Source organism: Parasteatoda tepidariorum, chromosome X1 (genome assembly GCF_043381705.1).
Source record: "Parasteatoda tepidariorum isolate YZ-2023 chromosome X1, CAS_Ptep_4.0, whole genome shotgun sequence".
NCBI lineage: Eukaryota > Metazoa > Arthropoda > Arachnida > Araneae > Theridiidae > Parasteatoda > Parasteatoda tepidariorum.
In genome coordinates, this window is record NC_092214.1 from 56,418,854 (window position 1) to 56,437,695 (window position 18,842).

The window sequence follows — 18,842 nt, forward strand, 5'->3', positions numbered from 1 at the left end:
AAATAGTAAAGATCCGAGGTTAACGGTAAGATGATTAAAATACTAAAGCGACCAAATATAAACTTAATTATCGAAAATAATAATTTTGCCCGGACATTTTTCCTCTAGCTTTATTTATTAATCAATTGATTTTCTGACTATTAGAACTAAAAGGTTTGAAAGAAGTTACTACCATGGGATTTATTTAATTTTTAAAAGTATAATTAAATTATATACTTTCGAAAAAAATAATATTTTATCAATGATTTTATTTTAATCTCGATAGATTATCATACTATCATATATCTATTAATTGGAGATGACAGCAGTATATGAATATTTACACCTATTTTTATGTTTACTTTTAGTAAAAAATTAAGTGTCACCAACTCTTAACAAAAGAAAAAAAATTACAATCAGCAATCAATATTTAAAACTGTATATCTGTTAAGATAATGAATATTTTGTTAGTTTTCCAATATTTATATTTGATATATTTCTATGGTTGCATATTTTAGGCAAATGAAAATGACATCTTTTTGAAATATGCTGCTTTTTTATTTTCTGTTAATCAATGGGAAAATCGACTATAAGTGCTTAAAGATAAAATAGGTTTGGACTATCATAAATGAAAGTTGCTACCATTTTTCATTTATTTGAAAAATACCAATTATAAAATGCAAGGATTCCGAAGTAAAATCGATAATAACGACTAAACTCAATTACTGAATACAAATAGCATCCCTTTAAAATTTAAATGAGAAAAATATAAAATACTTGTAAAAAATAAATTGAAGTCACGCGCCTTGAAACTACACGTGATTAGACAATAGATGCGAAGCGAGATGATAGATTGATGATCATTTAAAGCATTTTAATTTATTCTTTTGTTGAGAGTCTTAATGTACTTAAATATTATATTTTTATATTTTTTAAACAAAAAAAAAACAGTTTATAGCTTTCTGAAAAATAATTTATTATTATCCTTAAATAATAATAATATATTGATTGATATATTAGCATAAAAATATTTTTAAATTAAGGTTCTTACAATTATTTGTAAATAAATATACAATACCAGTTAAAATTTCATGTACTTGCTTTTCAAACAACACTCACATTCATAAAGAAGATTGTTTTTTTAATGGACCAAAAAACCTTTTCATATAGAGAAAATTATAATCTAAGCATTTTTCTTACAAGCTCTGAAACCCTTTCACAAAAATATTTGAAAATTATTTGCTTTGCATTACTTAATTTTCTTAAAAAAAACGTATTTTTTATTATTCCTTATTTTTAATAAATTTATGTCAAATTTTTAAAACCAAAACTTGTAAGTTTTTACTTTACATGAAAAATCTCAGTAGAGCTCTTACTTATATTTGTTTTAAATTTTGTTGAAAATTCATCAAGTTGTAAGACTTAATTTGCAATGAGAAAAAAGTCTGGTCAAAATTACCAGAATGTGGTAGAGCTTACAATGTTTCTGGCTCTATGGAGACACCAAGAAGTACTTTACCGAAGCACTTCGGCAATGATTTTTGTAAAATTAGCAATAAAATATGATTAGTAATATCTGATAAAATTTGGTAGAAGTAAAATTTGGTAATTTCATTGTGATGACTTGATCATGGCATAGAAACCATTCATTTGGTTAAATTTACTTTTCAGTCTAGTATTTTTTACTAAATGTGTGGCAATATGACGTATAATTAGAAAACCATAATTTCCAATTGACTGTTACTTTATGAGCTGAAAATTACCAAGTAAATGGTTTAAATACCGTATATTTTGGTTTTTAATATCAGAATTAGGTTTATTTTCTTTTTTACCTCAAATTTCATTTCCATATAGCAGAATAATTTTAACAGAATTTTTTTCCCCGAGTAAAACTGGGAAATTTTGTTTTTTAATTCTCACAATAAGACACGTAATAAAATAATGCAAAATAGTAGTAAAAACAAATAATTATACTTATTTAGCATTGCTAGACCAAATTTATTATAATATTTATTTCATAAGCATATTTTTAATTTATATATTCGATGTTGCAATCGATTTTGTTGATGTAATTTAAGCGGAAAAACTAATAATCTACCAATAATACCGATTATTAATAAATTTTTAATTTCAAGCAAATTACTTCGAATATATTAAACACAAAGAGTGAAAAAATTTAACATTACTCACACTTTAGCTTGTAGTTAAGAATTGTGAAGATGTGTGAGTGAACTTTGCAAATTATTAAAATTCAAAGGAATCAACACTAAAATTTCTGAAATTTAAAATTATGACTTTTTAGTATTTACAAGAAGCAGATTAACATGTAAGAATTTAAAAAAAGTAAGAAATCTCCAAAATATACTTTTTATTATTACTAATTTATTATGCAATTTTAATCACGTTTTATTTTCAAAACTCTGCTGTTTTTCTTCATACATTTGTGACATTTTGCCTCATTTTTATAATCGCTGACAAGAGATGGGAGAAACTTAACAGTTATGAATAAACTGTTACGAATCATTCACCATTGCACTTCAGTCACTGACCTTTATTTCTGAGAATCATTTCATATTTTGAAAATTTCCTAATTTGATGATTTTTCTACTACATCATTCCTTTCCAGTCTTAGGAAATTTGTTTTATTTTTGATCCTGATTATCTGGTTTCTCTCCTTACGCCATCACACCTGTTTCTTATCTTCATACTTTTTGTTTTCTTCCTTGCTCAAGCTTGTTCCTCTTTCCCTACTGGTCAAACTCCTTTTTTCTTTATTACAACGTGCTTTCTTTGGGCCGATCTGTGTTTCGAAACGAAGGAAAATATTTGTTCGCAGAACCGAAACTATAGTATGCTTTTTTTTGTACTCATATTTGCGCTTCATTCACGCTGTTTTGTTAAATTCATTGATAGCACATAATGTACCTTATCTTCATTGGATATTCGTTTAAGTTTTGATGAAGAAGAATTGGAGGGCTTTCTTTCTTTGTTTGTTTGATTATTGATTATACTACTTTCTTCTCCTCTATCCAACTTGATAGTAATTGTTCTTCTCTCATTCTGGGTTTTGACACTGAGGAAAGTTCTTAGTTATAGAACCAAAACTATAGTAGGTGGCTAGTTTTTTAATGTTATTTGTGCCTTGTTGACGTTGTTTAGCCTTATTCCAATATGAAAAAATATCTTTTCTTTAATTTGAAACCACAAAAGCATATTTACAGAAAATCACTATACCATATAAGAAAAGAATTCCTGAAGAAGAATCTTAAAGTCTTCTTTAGCCATTTATAATGGAAAGGGAAGTATATTTCCCATCAAATTCATCAATTTTTAAAAGTCGATAAGAGGCTATTTTTCCACCTATGATTTGAGTGGCCAACTGCTGCTAGCTTCAACATATAAATTTAAAAAAAAGCAATAAAGAGAGCATTTTTTTAAAATTAATGTGGATAACATTAAAGGTTACGTGTGGCGAAGAAGGGAGGCTGATGAAGGGGAGCTATTTTCTCTTATGCTTTCGTTCATTTCATCATTTATAACTTATTTGTATTTATAAACACAGAATTTATATATTCGGTGATTTACATGCACATAAATTCAAGTTTATGAAATTTTTCTGCCATAGGTAAAATTTTGAAAAATCCCATCTCACCTTCCTACTAAAAAGTGGTGCTAAAATCAAATTAATTTTAGGTGATACATTATATAAATTTCTTAATTAATCTATCTCAATCCTAAAAATGTTTTAACCTAACATTAGTAGAAAAAATGGTCCTATGAAAAACCAAGTGAAAAACTGAAATATTTCGATTTTTTTACCTTCTTTTTTTGATATCAGTAAAAAGAATGGGAAGCAGTAAAAGGAATAGGAGAAATAACTGTTTTATAATATGGTTGGGACAATATTCCAATTAGAAACAGGAGAGGAAAATATGCATTTTTGATCAATACCCCAATGTGCAAACTTGAAAGCTGTCATTCAGACTTTCCTTTTCTATAGAAAGGTAGGAAATCATTAATGGATTCGGAAAGTTATTTTCAGCTGTCTTTAGTGAGATCGAAAAGAGAATTGTTTCGTAACAAAAGGAAAAATAATCTTTTTATTTTACTTTATTCTGGATTTATCAAAGGTTGGATGGAACGTGAAAGACGATAAAAAGAGATTTGCTACTTACCATGAAGAAAATAAAACGTTTTTATTTTTAGAATCATTTCTTCGCCGAAAGATGGAAGCAAATTTCCGAAATAGTTGCATTGCGTATAGTGGAAAGTGTGATTCTGGAAATTTTGCTTGAATGGATCATCTTCACACTCTGATCTCGTTATTATACTTTCTCTTCAAAGCGGAAAATCTTTTCCGAAGTACTTGAGGGAATTATTCTTTTATTGAAATTAATGGCAGAGATGGATAGAATTTAGTTTTTTAGATCCTGAATTTTCCTATACTTATTTCTTAAAATAAATCAATTAAATTTCTCTCTTCACAAACAATTAAGAATAGTTCCAGCTTCAATTTTTAAGAGTGTAAAATAATAAGATATTTTAGAAAAAAGGATCATAAAGTATATCTAGGATAATAATATCTTAAAAACCCCTCCATTTTAGTTAATTTTTACCAATTTATTCAATAGAAGTAGTTCAACTAGATTAAATCCGGAATTTTTAATCAGGTTTACTAAAGACTTTTTAATATAAAAATTGTATCACTATTTTCAAGAAAAAAAGTTATTTATTAAGGATTTGGATAAAGATAAGTAATTTAATACTGCATATAAGGCTATATGGGAATGTTTGACCTATGGGCTTGGTATCTTTTATTCTGGAACTGAACAAAATAATGCAATAAGTGGCTTGGAATTGTTTCCTGTTTTAAAAGAAAACTGTTTCATATTTTAAAAGAATATGGATAGAATAAGTGGATTGGAATTGTTTCCCATTTTAAAAGAAAACTGCTTCATAGTTCAAAAGAATATGGGTACTAATTGGAGAAGTACCTTTTATTGGAAAGCGCAAATGATTAAATTTGCAGAAAAATAAATCAGTAACAAAATTTGCCACCCCTGGGCAAAATAACTACATTAATCTGCATGGACAAAGGATCAAACCGAGATTGTATGGCATTTGCCGGGATTTCAGTCAATACAGCTTCAAAACTATTCTATAGTTCGTTGATAGTAATATTTGGTGAGTGGTGGCGTTCCAGACACTCAAAAACCATTAACTGCACTTTTTCAATTGCTCAAAAGTCATGAGAACATAGTGGCCATAGAGACTGTTAAAGATGTCTTGTATCAAAGAAGGCTTAGACTGTATGCGCAGCATGGAGTCTGCACCATCATGCTAAGAATAGAATTAAAAAGACTTCAAAAATAGGGCAAAGCCATAAGTCTAAACACGTCTGTAATTTAATCGTTGGAGCTCAAAATGGTATAAATGCAAACAAGAGCTGATTGACTTATAAAAACAATAGGATGATGGATGATGGACCTGTATGACGATGTTGAATGCAAGTAGGTAACATGTGTTCTTCTTGATGATGCGGCACGAAAACGAATATGGTCGTGATGGTTTTACAATCCAAAATTAGACTTATTAATTTAAGTTTCAAAATAAACAACATTGTTAATTTATGCTGAAAAAAAAGTAATATTTTCTATAAAATGCAAGATCAACAACAATTCAGCAACAATACAGAATTATCGAGAAAGTTTAATTTCATCAAGGAGCCATCCCTTATCCTTTATAAAAACTCCATTTGGTCAATTTTGAAACAACTTTGAAGAGCCTTCTATAGGTCTTCTGAGTTTCGTGGCATCTGCTTATGGGCATCATTGTCCAGTTCATTCCCCAAGAGTTCCGATTGAAACCAAAATTTTCAAACTTTTGTTGGTCGGACCAGAGGACCAATTTTTTATGTTGTTTTGGCCATATCATTTTTTATTGCAGTTCAGAGAGTGGTTTCTACCACAATCCTACTTGCAACCTGATCTTCTGTTTGAATATATATATATATATATATATATCTTTGTTGTAAATCATAATTTTAAAATCTGTAAACGCAATGAAATTAAAAAAAAATTGAAAATACATAATATAGCATACGCTGGAGCCATAAACTGCAAGTATCGTTTTCTTTAAAGTTTAAGATGATTAAAAAGAGTGTAAAAAAGCATAACAAAAAAGTATTTCGAATAATGGAGAGGCTAACCAATTTATAAAAATATTCTATTTTTACGCAAATTAACCTTGCTATCTGACAAGTCTTGTAATTACTATGAACTAATTTTCTTTGTACGGAATAATTTTATCAAACTTAAATTTATTTTTTTTCAAAGAAAGCAAAAGCAAAATACTTTATCTTACAAACCTTGCTATAAATAGAGAACATAGTGGGTAGCGTCTACATCAAATAGTTTTAATAAGACAAGAATTCCAATCTGATTTAGTGTTTTGATGAAAATGTTTTTATAGTGTCAAATTTTGATTTTCAAGTTGTGTTCGATTTTATTAAAGTTTAAAGTATATACTGTTGTATATATTATAGCAATATAGTCTATATCAAGTTGTTGCGCTAAACTATTTATTAGAGATTATTCAATAATTTAAAATTCATTTTTATTTTTCTTCTTGGTGAAGTGTTACAGAATTTTAGCTTTTAAAAGCAGTATTTATTTAATATGAGGAAATTTGTAGAATAGCCAACGCAAATGATTACAGAGTTACATAGTATTAAACTATTTGCTTTTAATTCTAAAGTCAGCCAATTTTCACATCGTCATTAGTTTTTATCATGAAATTGAAGATTTAAATTTAACCCCGCATATAAATCATTAATGCAATATATTTTCGTTAATTACTTAATAGTTAACCTAGTATAATTGTCAGTTATACACTGTTGGATATTTCTTGGAAAAAATGGTTAAATAAATGTTTTTATTGTTATTTTACCATATTGAAACAAAACAGTCAAACAACCATAAATAAGATCGTAATAAAACTGTTAATTGTGGGAAATGCCGTTTATTAACTGCTTTCATCTAATATGGTTAAACAATCAGAACTGAGTCCACCTAATAAAGCCACTAAGTTCCTTGCAACTGCGTAGGTGTCAGTTTCGGGAACGACCGAACTGGGTTTTGAGTCTCAGCGTTGGCACCACAATATTTCCTCGATTCGCTTCAACGCATGAAGAGTATCCAGAGTTCTGCTCTACCCAACTTGTGTTCTGCTTTCTCCAGTGCCCATTATTATCAAAAAGTCTAGCTCCTACATTCAGTTCAGTTGCGTTTTTTATGGTTTTGAAACCATGCTAGTTGTAAATGTTTAAAAAGCCTCATAGTTTCGTATTCATGGTCTTATAACAATATTAGTTTGAGACGGTTTCAAAAATGCATAGGTAAGAATTTTTCTTTGCCATAAGATGCATGGTTTATCGGATGGACAGACTGCTGACGGTTTTGTTTACCACAATTTAAGAATAAAAATTCAAACAGTGTTAAAAACTCAGCAAATCTATTAAGAAAGTTTTGATTTGGAAATATAAATAAGAATGAGGGACAAAAAAATAAAGATTATTTTTAAATGTTATTCAAAATATTAATTTGACTATTTATATTTTGAAATTCACGAACAAAGATTTCTATTAATTTAAGTAGATAAATGGAGCAGATGGTGCAGATAAAATAAAGTCAAATTCGCCATTTAGAAATTTAAATGTTAGAAAATAATGCTTCCTGAGGAATATGCCCAAAGTTTTGTTAATTAGTTTATAACTATGAGTTATTGAATTCATTTTTAAAAATTCATAACGTATTGAAAACTATTATTAAAAGTTTAGTAATCAGTTGTAATAGCGTGCATAGACTTTTGCTTATGTTGGAAATTCTTGATTCAAAATATAAACTAAGTATTCAGTTATTAGTCAAATTATTAAAAACTAGTTAGTAATCTTAATAATCTTAATTAAAAAACAATGAAAATTTAAATATTTGAAAAATAGGGAAAATTCAGTTATATGTTATGAAAGCGTGCATATATTTTTGTTGATTTAGAATTTTGTTTTATTTAATTTTAGAAATGGACCGACAAATTTTTAGTCTAAATTTTAAACTTAGATTGTAAATAAATCTTATCAAATAAAACAAATCAATGTCTATCATTTAAATTAGTCATTTATTTTAGGTAAGCAAGGCAACGACTACATCACTGAATTAATTTCCTTTTATTAAAATAAACCTGTTTAAACATAAACAAAAATGTTTAATTTTGTAAATGGTCGACTTGAATTTTACGATTAAATGGCTGCGTTGCTTGTACTCATTAAATACGAATTTTTAGAAAGAAATATGTAACAATAAATTGGAATTTAGTGATGCTACAGCAGAAAAAGAAAATAAGTTATCCGTCGAAAACAGATGTAAGAGTCATGTCATAAATTCTTAAAAACTACGAAAGCAGTTCATTCCCTAATTTTATGTAACAAGGTAAATTCTATTAAAAAGAATAAGGAAAGATAGCTACCAAAACAAATACCAGCGTATTTAAAGTAAGTTATAATTTAGAAATATTTTCTTAACTTTTAGTTTTCTACAAAATGCGTTTACAAAGTATCCCAAGAACACTTATATTTATTAAGGACAACAAAATATTCGCTTTATGTATTCATTATTATAAACTTGCATTTATTTCTCTAAAATTCATTGTTATAACAACGGAAGAAAGATATTATTCCTGATATCATTTGTCAGTGCTTTAGTTTGAGCAATTATATACCAATATACTTAGCGCAATCACTTATTTATTTCTCCGAAACTCATTTTTATAACAACGAAGAAAATAATTGAATGATAACGATGCTTAATTTGATAATTTTATCTTGATACCTAAAAGCATGCCATAAAAAGGATTTATTCCATTAAATTTACTTTTTAGTTGTATATTTTTAACTAAATGTGTCATAGTAAGAACAGTAATTTTAAAAACTAGAATTTCCGGTACACTGCTTCATATCATCGAAAAACTGATTAATCGATTGGGTTAAATATCATATATTTTGCTTTTAAATATCAGAAGTATATTTTTTCTTAACAGAAGTACCTTTTCCATACAGTACGGTAACTTCACCAGATTTTTTTCCACTGTGTAGTATTAAAGAAAGAGCTACTTATTAACAAAAGCTAAAAAACCCTTAAGTAATTTTAAGCTTCGTATGGCGTATGGGCCCTATGGGCCAAGGTCGCGACATCAAATTCCTTAAGCTTACAATCTCAAATATTATAAGATAATAAAAAAATTAAGAAGATTTATCATCTTAACGAATTTAGAAAGTAAATATGGTTTGTTTGAACAGTATACCTAATTACCCTTTACAATATTTCCTATCAAAATTAATTTTCATTGGAAAAAAGCTTATAAATAAAAATTAAAATTCTTTACTCCCTATTTGGTAATAATTTGCTCCATATTTAGTATTTCCTCACTCAATATTAGACAATGAATCAAAAATTTATATCCTCACATAACATATATACGATCACATATTGTTTCAAAAGTTAGATTTCTTTGTTCACGCATATCTTTATGAAATATACGATATAACATAACTATATATAATTATTTAACTTTTAAAAAAATTCAATATTGTAAGTCAAAATATTCGATTATTTACATTCGTAATTTGTTTACATATACTTTCCAGCTAGAAAAATAGACCTGTAATTAAATTCCCAAAGGAGTAATAAAATATTCGTAAGTTAAACAATTATGCTTATACTTATAACTAATAAAATTGTCTCTTGTTATAAATTTTGAAATATCTCAACTTACATTCATTAGTAACGCTTTAAATTTACTATTATTAACTAATTTTTAATAACTATATTTAGAAGGAATTAACGTTGAATATCAAAAATAATAATTAATGTTTTCTAAAAATCCTTGAATGCAGACTAAAACTAATGTATAATGAAACTGAAAATAATTAAAATTGAATTATTTTTTGATGCAAAACTATAGAATCTATAAAAATTAATCTAAAAAAATTACCAAATCGCCTAAATTGAAAGTGTTTAATTACTCAGTAGCTATTAAAATGCCTTCAATAATGTCTCCTATCCAAGAAAATCATTTGCATTTAAAACAATTGAAATAAACTCTTACCTTTGATATTTGAAAGGAATTACTTTCTCTCTCTTAGGTCTTTAAAGAATTTAACAATCTAGTAAAAGGCGAAAAGCGTTATTTCACAAATTAAATGACATTTGGCTGAACCGATTTTGATTTCGCCAAATCTCGTAATTTGTTTAAAACAAGTCTCTTGCTTGAATGAGAGTAATTCGTGATGGCTTCGAATTGTGAAACTACAGGAAACCGGACCTTAACTCGACTGTGTTCCACTTTGAAGAGATGACCTTTGACTTAAAGAGAGAAATCAGAAACAATCATGTGCCACCTTCAAAGATAAATGTATATCTAATTTATTCATGCGTTAAAATGCCTTTTGTTTATTAATTTGAATCGTAATTTCAGTAACTGCGAGTGAACGAGAATTATTTGATTGAATATTTTTCTGTAAGTTATCACAATAAATTTTTTTTGACTGGTTTAGGTTATTATACTAGATATCATTTAGAAAGTGAATTTTTATTTCTTCAAAATTTTTCTAATTTTTAATGCGTTAAAATATGTCTTTGTTCACTAAATTAAACCGTTCCGTTTCTGCGAGGGAAAGAGAATAATTTGATTGGATATTTGTATAAGTACTACAGATTATTTTTAAATGACTTGAATTATTGTTCTAGATTTCCGTTAAAGGGAGATATTTATATTTTCTGTGAAATTTTTCGACTTATGCAGGTGCGTGTGTTAAAATGCGTCATTTCCTATAAATGTAAATCGTTGTTTTAGTTACAACGAGAAAGAAGTATTTGATTGCATATTTTTGTGCATGAATTATCAATATGAATTATTCCTGGCCATTTTTTGTTGAGAATTATTATTCTAGATTTCTTTTTGAATGAGAATTGTATATTTTCTGCAAAACTATTCAAATTATTCGTTCATTAAAATACGTCATTGTTTATTATGTAGATGTAATATAATTATTTGATTGCACATTTGCATGTGCATAAATTATCAATATAAATTATTCCTGGTTATTTTTGATGCGAATTATTATTCTAGATTTCTTTTAAAAAGAAAATTTTATATTTTCTGCATAATTATTCAATTTATTCATGCGTTAAAATGAGTCATTGTTTATAAATTTAATCCATCATTTCCTTTAATATGAAGCAGAAGGAATTATATAATTGCATATTTATATCAGCATAAGTAATATGGATATTTTCTGACCATTTGTGATTTGAATTATTATTTTAGATTTCATTTGAAGTGAAATGTTGACATTTTTTGTAATATTATTAATTAATTTAAAGTTTTTAAAGCTATTATCTGGGGATTTTACTGGAACTATGAAGCTGCTATATTAAATAAACAAATTTTGCAATCAAGTATAAAAACCGTTTATTCAAAATAATTTCAAGTAAAATATAATTCTTAAGAATATTTATGCAAATATGAGCAAAAAAATTTGAATTAAAATTTATAATTATTTAATATTGTAAATTATTTAATTTCAAATGAAAAAATCCGAGATAGTAACAGAAACAGAACTTAAGATAATCAGTTCTTGAGTAATGAAAATTTAAAAATATTATTTTTTTTTTTGCCAAACTGATTTTGCTTAAGTTTGGTACTTTGTCAAGGAAAATTAAGCAGTTTTAAATTATGTGAAAATACATCAAGTAGCCAATTTATTATGATTACCTTACAGTAGTACGGAAATAAGATGTTGCGTCACATTGTTGACACTCGTTGACACATTGTTGACACATTTTGAATTTTCAGTACTCTGAATAAGAAGTCATACTTAAACATCGTTGTTGAATGAGTAAATTTACTAGCACTGATGATCTTTCCCAATATTGAGGGGCCATTTTAACACAATAATGATTTCCTCCATATTTCTAAGATTGTTAAAAATTCACTAGATGTTTTTCCTTTCGATGCTGGCCCCCACAATCTCCACATTTTAACTCGGTTCATTTAAATTTGTGGGATGCAGTTGAAAAAGCGTTCCCAATTGTATATGCTGAACCATCTAGTCTCATACTGTTAAAAAATCTTATTTAAGTTCCACAAATGACCTATAAACTTGTCGTTGAGTTTATATCAGTAATTAGTGCTGTATAAAAGGAGGTAATCAAATGAAACAATGTCAGAACAAAACGTCAATCCGATGAATATTTCGATATAATCGTTGATTAAAACATAAAAATGCTTATTACTAGATATAAAAAAACTTTAAATTAAGAATAACTAGATAATAGATATCTATAAATGTATAGATATTAATTTATTCGACACTGTTAGGATTTTCATTCTCAAATTATGTTAAAATAACCGGCATCAGTCCATCCATTCAATTAACTATGAAGTTTACGGTAAGGATCGCTTTTTACCTTTACGGTTTTGAAACCGTTAACAACTAGTATGGTTACAAAAAACATGAATACAAAACTATATGGCTTTTTAACCAGTTACAACTAGCATTGCTTCAAAGCGGTAAAAAAGAAATTCAACTGCACATTGGAGATAGTTTAGCAGCTTTATGGTGCTGCCATCTATGCGTGGACGAGAGTACCGTAATCTAAGAGCCCAGGGTCTCAAATTGGGGAGTGCAGGACACTGGAAACTCTTCATGTGTCGAAGGAGATGGAGGAAATATTGACATGTCAACGTTGGGACCTGAACCCTCATTCGGTTGATCATGTGATTATCAGATTCGCCCTTTCGCCTACAATATGTTCTCATATGCAAGGGGCTAAATGGCTTCATTAGGTAAGTCTAAACTGTATTAGGTGAAAGTAGCTAATAAACGGTGTTTTTCACAGTTAACAGTTTGAATACCATTTCATTTATGGTTCTTTGATTGCTCTGTTTGAATATGGTAAAATAACAATTAAATAAATTATTTTAACCATTTCTTCTGAGAAATTTTTAACAGTGTATAATTATTTTTAATTAGAAGCTTTTCTAGATGTTATTACTAATTGTAGAATAAATTAATATCCATGAAATACATTAATATTTACATACACATGTAGTGTGTTTAGGGTTAAGAGAAGGGTAACTTTTTTTTAAAATAGTGTGCAATATTTTCATCAAAGTAAGAAATTAAAAAATCCTTAGAATCCTTTTTTGACAGAAAAATTTGGCATTGATAATAAGAACTTGATTTCGAAATTGCACTATTAAGGTTGTGACAACCCTTTACTTATATATTTAAAGTATAAAAAATCACTGCTTTTATAATCTTATAAAAAAAATATATTTTTAAATGAACTTCAACCTTTGCAAGACTATCAAAAATTTTGGGGAAATTTTGCAAAATGGAAGACGACTTAATATATCTTATTTTGGCCTATTTAAAATGAGGAAACTAATCTTAAAAAAGGATCCTCTAATAAAAGAGAAATTGTTGTTTTGCTCATTTTTTTCATGAGTTTATTCATAAATAAAATAAGAGTATTAAGATATTTGGGCTTCAAACAATTCTAAATAAGTAAAGTGTACGAAATGTTAAAGTTCATTTGCAATGTTTTTTTATATAAAATATTTTATTATTCTTCAACATTAAGGAATCTGAATTAAACAAATTCAAAGTCTAATATTTTTCTGAAGTATTAATTTTATTTTTAATATATATCATAAACCTCTTAAAATTTTTTTAATTTAGACTAAATAATTGATAATCTGAAAATATTTAGGAAGATCGAATCATTTGAATATATTTAAGGTGAAAGTGCAATAACTACAACAATGGAAATATGAAGATAAATGTTATATCATTAATATTCATCAGTGAAAATATCGCAATGAAATAAGTCACGATTTTACAACCCATAAAAATTTGCATTATTTTTTTTATCTATTATTTTTAATGAACTTTTTGGTACTTGTGTGTCAAGATTCAAAAAAACTAGGTCGAACCTCTTAAAAAACATCAGTATTTCATTTACATATCAGCTGGATATATTCATAGTAATCAAAGGTTTCTAAAGAATTAATAATAGACATGAAAAAATGAATAGGTTATCCTTTAAATATTGTGATTTTCTAGATGATATAAATAAAACTCTCGTCATAGAATTTTTTTTTCTATGCGTATGAGAATCCTATTAGTTTTGAAAATAAAAGGTTACTAAATATAGATAAGCAAATGAAAGGTTTCTTAGGTATTGATACCCACTTTTATGTATAATCACTATTTTTATTTTATTTTCGAAGCTTTCTGAGAATTTTTTTCTGAAGTAGAGGCGAAAAAGAATGGAAAGAATTCGCCATGAAAAATGACTTTTATAAGTTTCAAAGAGAGAGTATTTATGATTTTATTTGACTAACTTTAAGCCTATTGTTTAACTACTTAATAATAAGCAAAATATCTTTCATGTTAATATTCATTTTTTCCAGCTAAATTTCATATTGTGTTATTTTAGTTGAACGGCATTACTTTATCTTTAGTATTTTAAACTGGTTTTTATTCCAAAATGAGCACGTATAGCTTTCCTCATTAAAGTAATTTTATGATGTAAAAGTGCAATTTTCTAAAATATGTTTATAATAAACTCATTTGCAAATCATTAATAAAATCATTAATAAACACATTTTCATATTCATTTCTCATTATTCAAAAGTATTTTTTAATAAAATATGCAGTTTGAATTCTATTATATATAATCAATCTTAGAAAGATAAGCTATGTTACAGCGTATTTTTTCGCGTTTTATAACATTTAACGCAAAATCAAACTCTTTCGGTATAATACCCTGTAGCCAAATGCGAACATAATGCGTAAAACTTGAAATGAAAGAAAAAAGGCAATAATACATATTTTTAAGGAAGATAAATTAAAGGCAAAATGAAAAGAGAAACCGGAAAACAAGCAGAATAAATTAAAAATAATAATCACTGGGTCATTTGGGTGACATTTACATTAAAAACGCTATTTGTTCCTGAATGAAGCTTCAAAATAATATTTTTAAATATTTACCTTTACTTTAATACATTACTAAGAGGAATAAGATTTATAAAACAAAATTATATTTAGATAACTTAGGTTCATAGGACCCACTCAATTCTGGGTCACTTAAAAGAATTACACTGTTAGTTATTCTTTAACTTCAAAATTAAATGAATGTCAAGTTTATTTAATGCACGTATTTTTTTTTCAATCCGTTAAATGATTTTTCTAAATTTTTTGAACCTATGACGGATATTAATAAGCAATTGATTTTCATTTATTCATCTGTAAAAGTGGTATAAAAATAAAATTGTATGGTGCATCATAAATTTCGACTAAATTGTGCATCGATAATCTCAAAAAAAGTTTATAAATTTTTATTTTAAAACAGTGGTAAGCACATATTTCATTTAAATAAACAGTATTTTAGATCATAAAGTAGCTCAATAAGTACTTGTTCTTTCTCGGAGAAAAACAAATCTGGCGAAATTATCGTACTATCTGGTAATAGCATTTCTGGTAAAAAGAAACCCATGGTTCTGATAAATAAACTAAAATATGCAGCATTCAAACCATTCATTTGGAAATCTTTCTGTTTATATAGCAACGGTTTATCGAATATTCTGGATTTCAAAATTATAGCTCTTATTACCACACATTTAGTGAAAAATACAAAATTGAAAAGTAAATTTAACCGAATAAATCATTTCTATACTATGATCTAACGTATTATGATTATTTCATCCAATTTGCCTAATTTTACCACATTTACCAAATTTTTACACATATAATAAAGCAATATTTTATTGTTAACTATCAAAATCATCATCAAAGTGCTTTGATAAAAAATAAAAAAAACAGAGAGTATTGGTGTTCCCATAGCGCCAGGACCACAGCATATTTTACCACATTCGGGTAGTTCCAACCTAACTTTCTTTTCATAGTTGAATTGCGATATACCAATATATAACTTTGTAAAAGCAGGTTTGAATTAAAGAAATAATTAAGACTTAAAGAAATAATTAAGACTTAAAGAAATAATTAAGAATTCCAAATAAATTTTCATAATGGGATTGGGGAAAAAAATTCATTAAGTGATTTCGCTTTTTGCTTAAATCAGAGATTTTTAAAGTCAATAGTTATTACCGGACGATTGTAACAGGTCCCATAACTTTATAATAGTGATATCAAGTTATTACAGTAGGTGGTAAGAATTTGAATTTTTAAAAACCACTATATTGTTCATTGATCTAAAGGCGAAAAGATCTCCTGAAAAGTTGCATCTGTAATATTCCCTACCACTCCGACCTTCAAGTCCGGGGCTCTCTCCCGTAATCATTATAATTTATTTTTTCAAACGTACGGAAAAGTAAGGTAGAGATTCTTCATTTGGTTGTTAAATTTGGGTAGAATATTGAAAGGGTGTATTTTTTGCATATTCTTATGCACGCTTTTGAAGCAGTGTTCATTTTCTTAAACACGTATTCTGAGCAGTGCTGATTTTCTTAAACATGCAGTTAAACATGCTGTTTGAGCTCCTTAAATTTTCTTAAACTGGCTGTTTGAGCTATTTCTATTTTTTTAAACCCGCATGTTGAGCTGAATCTATTTTATTAAATACGCATTTTGAGCTGGGTCCATTTTCTTAAACACGTTTTGAGTTGCGTCAATTTTCTTAAACATGCATTTTGAGCTCTGTCATTTCTCTTAAACCCGCTGCTCGAGCTGTGTCCATAAACACATATTTTTATTTGTGCTAGAAAAAAAATCGCCAACAATTAGTGTTTTGAAGAAAGAAAAAAAGAATTAGAAGGATATTTTTTAAATATGCANTTTCTATACTACTATTAATGTCTGATAATTTCTTTTTATGTTGTTTAATACCTTACTATGTGTTGTATATTGTGGGTAAGTTTCATAAAATTCCATGTGTAATTTCTTGAGTTATCGCGATTTTTGTGAATTTTCCTTAATTTATGATAACCAGTGTATGATCGTATCTATACTACGTATTATGATTATTTCATCCAATTTGCCTAATTTTACCACATTTGCCAAATTTTTACACATATAATAAACCAATATTTTATTGTTAACTATCAAAATCATCATCAAAGTGCTTTGATAAGAAAAAAAAAACAGAGCGTTTTGGTGTTCCCATAGCGCCAGGAACACAGCAAATTTTACCACGGTAGCTCCAACCTAACTTTCTTTTCAGAGTTGAATTGCGATATACAAATATATAACTTTGTAAAAGCAAGTTTGAGTTTTCAGTTTCATTTTGAAACTTAGTACCATTGTATTTTACAGCCACTAAAAATAAGACTGATTCCACAAGAAAATTTTTATAGAAATTGTAGTATTTTATCGAATATTTACTTAGTTAATTCGAATGATTGAGCTGTCATTTTTTTCGTCTGAAAATAGGAATCAAAAAATTAATTTTGAGGTTAAAGTTCGATTACATTTTAATGTCACCGAGACAATTTAGAAATTATATTCCGAATTCTCAGCCTGAGCCGTGTATTTTTTAACATTATTTTCGTATGAAAATTCAGTTCGTACAATGGAATGAACTAAAATTCTATTTATTTAGGCTATAAAGCGTAAAAAATTGAAGAACTTTTGTTTAACTCGTTATGTGTTAAGAATTTTCGCGAAATATGCTTATTCTTTGCCCAAAAGCTAATGATCCGCCACTGTTAAAATTCATTTTTGGGTGAAGGTTAAACATGGCGTTATGGATATTGCTCATGAATATTCTTCTGGTAAATTCGAGTATCTCGCAGCAGTTCATTGTCATAGACTTAAAAGGCTTATTTTTCACACAAAAAATTAAATATTACGTTGGTGATATTTTTATTCGAAGTACATCTAAAAATGCGTGTTTAAGAAAATTATCATAGCTCAAAAAGCGTGTTTAAGAAAATAGGCACAACTCAAAATGAGTGTTCAGAAAATAAACGTGGCATTTGATTCCGTTTTTAAAACTTCTCGGTATGAGAACTGTTTCCTTAAAGAAATAATTAAGAATTCCAAATAAATTCATAATTGGATTTTTCATAATGGGATTGGGAAAAACAATTCATTAAGTAATTTCGCTTTTTGCCTAAATCAGAGATTTTTAAAGTCAATAGTTATTACCGGAAGATTGTAACAGGTCCCATAACTTTATAATAGTGATATCAAGTTATTACAGTAGGTGGTAAGAATTTGAATTTTTAAAAACCACTATATTGTTCATTGATCTAAAGGCGAAAAGATCTCCTGAAAAGTTGCATCTGTAATATTCCCTACCACTCCGACCTTCAAGTCCGGGGCTCTCTCCCGTAATCATTATAATTTATTTTTTCAAACGTACGGAAAAGTAAGGTAGAGATTCTTCATTTGGTTGTTAAATTTGGGTAGAATATTGAAAGGGTGTATTTTTTGCATATTCTTATGCACGCTTTTGAAGCAGTGTTCATTTTCTTAAACACGTATTCTGAGCAGTGCTCATTTTCTTAAACATGCAGTTAAACATGCTGTTTGAGCTCCTTAAATTTTCTTAAACTGGCTGTTTGAGCTATTTCTATTTTTTTAAACACGCATGTCGAGTTGAATCTATTTTATTAAACACGCATTTTGAGCTGGTTCCATTTTCTTAAGCACGTGTTTTGAGTTGCGTCAATTTTCTTAAACATGCATTTTGAGCTCTGTCATTTCTCTTAAGCCCGATGCTCGAGCTGTGTCCATAAACACATATTTTTATCTGTGCTAGAAAAAAAATCGCCAACAATTA

The 18,842-nt window shown here is 27.5% G+C and overlaps 1 protein-coding gene across 2 annotated transcripts in view; it reads right to left on the bottom strand.

Moving 5' to 3' along the window:
- LOC107448937 (U-scoloptoxin(19)-Tl1a) overlaps positions 1 to 18,842 on the bottom strand; it is a 62,154-nt gene that overhangs the window by 30,179 nt on the left and 13,133 nt on the right. Inside the window, exon 1 of one of the 2 annotated variants that reach the window (XM_016064310.4) lies at positions 10,138 to 10,392. The exons of the other annotated variant lie outside the window; for it this stretch is intronic. The gene's annotated coding sequence lies outside the window, so the exon portion shown is untranslated. Of the gene's footprint in view, positions 1 to 10,137; positions 10,393 to 18,842 lie in introns of those variants that run through there. 2 annotated transcript variants of the gene reach the window in all.